General features: G+C 40.0%; 1 protein-coding gene across 1 annotated transcript in view; it reads left to right on the top strand.

Annotated features, from left to right (window-relative positions):
- EBF3 (EBF transcription factor 3) overlaps positions 1–2,500 on the top strand; it is a 120,068-nt gene that overhangs the window by 94,808 nt on the left and 22,760 nt on the right. The gene's annotated exons all lie outside the window — the stretch shown is intronic.

Here is a 2,500-nt window from a genome sequence, read left to right as displayed (position 1 = left end):
CAATTCTTTTAAATACATTTGATTTTAATTTACAAGAGAACAAGAAAAAGTCGGAACTTTGTGGTTTTCAGTGGTTTTAATGTGAAAATTCTGACTTTGGGATGAAGTATTGCTGTTTTTTTTTTATCTAAAATGTGTGTCGCAGTTTTTATGACATTTAACAATGAATTTAACTGAGGTGCTGGGAGAAAAAAAAAACAAAAAAAGGGAGAAATAGCAATTTAATTTACCGTACTTTTGGATGAGGATTCTAGGTAATAAATTTGATCCGATGAATCAATCTCTCTTTTGAAAACAAAGAGCCTTTAACTGTTTACTTGACTGACTGCAGGGATTCGGGGAGAGTTCTTGCTGCTTATTGGGTAGATAATGCAGATTGCAGGTGATGTGCAGATGATGTGCATTTTGATGAATATTTTCCCACTAGACTGCAACCGTTTCTATCTATTAATTTAGATCTAATGGGAAAAGTGTGTTCCTGGGTAGTTTTAAGCTAGGACTTTTTAAACAGTTAATGCATCGCGGGTATGTTTTTCTGTCTGCCTAAGATCTATCACTGAAATGAACTTTTAAGTGAAGGTAGCATCTGAGATTCCCATCTTCCATCTCTCCCCAAAGAAATCACAACCTGAGCAAAAGCGGTGCTCGCATGCACACCTGGGTGCCTCCCTTCTGGCTGACGAGGGAGAGAATTTTTACATTTTCTTGATCTTTCTGACTGGGTTTTCACCAGAGCTACCACACGGGATGGTAGCGACCGTGGCGCTTTTGGTGCTAACAAATGTCTGGAAGGGTCGACGTGGTTTCGTAGTTCCGGTGCAGAGGTGGTCACTGCAGGTGGGGTCACGGTTTCGGGCTGAAAAACGTGGTTATGAACATAGGCCATGTAAAGCTTCAGCAGAGTGCCATGACAAGTGTGACTATTTAGCTAAGATAAGTGTTCAGCAAAATAAAAAATAAAAATGAATGAATTAAGAGCCTTAGACTATGTTCCAGATATTTTCGCTGTTGCAAGCTGGTGCAGTTCCATTGCACACAGAGAAGCGCCGCAGATTTGAACCAGATGACGCTCTGGCTCTCAGTGCAGAGGCCTGGAATTCCGAATTGCTTTATAGTAATGTCTTCAACTGATTTCTTAGGTGCAGATTCTGCAAATTTGGCATATTTTGCCGTTTTGAACTTCTTTCTAATGCGTAAATGCAAATATGTATGAAAACTGTAAGGAAAAAACGTTCGTTTCTTCTTTCCTGGGGTCATCTTTTGTCTTTATCGCTAAGTAAAGATGTTCAAAAGAATCGTGAGAATGTCAGGAGCTTCTCCCACTGGAACTAAATTGTAATAAAGTTACACTGCTAACAACACTTTAGTGGGAATATATAGCTAAAACACATTTTGAGGGAAACAAAAGCCTATATCCTGGCAATAAGGAATGAAAAGGAAAAAGATAAAGCCAGCGTCTGCCTGACGGAGAAACTTCTGCCTGCTTTGCTTTATCCTGAAGTGATAGGGTGGCTGAGACAGTCTTTGGAAATTACAGCTGCCGTTGAGAGCGAAGCCAAGCCTCACTGTATTTCAGAAAATGAAAATGATGTAGCCCTAGAGGAGGGAGGGGCTGAATCCCCAGGGCATCTGTTTCCCATCAGTGTCCCACCATGCTTGCAGTCTGGCTTGGCACTCTAACATTTAACCTTCCCAGCATGAGGTAGACCATAGGGCAACAAGGCTGCAGAATAATGAAACAAGAGTGTAGTGTGGTGTACAAAGCCTTTGTGAGCAGAGAAGTTGAGACATTAAATGATCAGGGTACAGAGATATGAAAGTTCCAGATTTTTCTAAAAAGCCCCATTAGTCTCACGCAGAAGCAAGAGCGCGCCGTCTCTCAGCAGGCAAAGGCAAGGCCTTTCCCCATCTATCCATGCCTTTTTGCCCGCTGCTTTCAACTATTATAAAGATACAATTACCTTGGGAGATTGTGGCAGTTCAGTTGATTAGCACGGTGAATTAAAAGAATGAGTCACAAATGACATGTCCAGCTCTTCTCTACTAGTCCTTTGTATTCCCAGTATACCTCACCCCTGTTGTAAGAAGGTCAAAAATTAGAGAGAGATAACAATTTTCAAGCAGCTAGCACTTAGGAGCAGAATTAACAATCATTCTGTATGTAATTGCCAGTTAATAGTAAATTGCCTTTTAGACTGTAAAATGCAATATAAACTGGTGGGCACCTAAAATTAAATTAATGAGGTATTTGCCGCATTTAAAAGTGAATAGTGCAAATTAATAACTGGGTACAATACTTGTTTTAATATATATCGAACAGAGCATCGTTGGCTTGTTTAACAATAATTTTTAAAGTGCCACCCGAAAAATCCACTATCTGCCTGGGGTAAATCGCGGGGTTTGTGCAGGTTGTCGCCATAATTTTGCCGGTAAAGTCTTCCAGGTTTCTCAATTAAATATCAGAGATTATTTTTTTAATTAGAATATAAGCACTGCAGTG

The sequence above is a fragment of the Athene cunicularia genome (genome assembly GCF_003259725.1).
Source record: "Athene cunicularia isolate RWA chromosome 6 unlocalized genomic scaffold, athCun1 chr6_part1, whole genome shotgun sequence".
NCBI classification, from domain to species: Eukaryota; Metazoa; Chordata; class Aves; order Strigiformes; family Strigidae; genus Athene; species Athene cunicularia.
The sequence above is the reverse complement of the archived record's forward strand: the minus strand, read 5'-3'. Positions and strand labels throughout refer to the sequence as shown.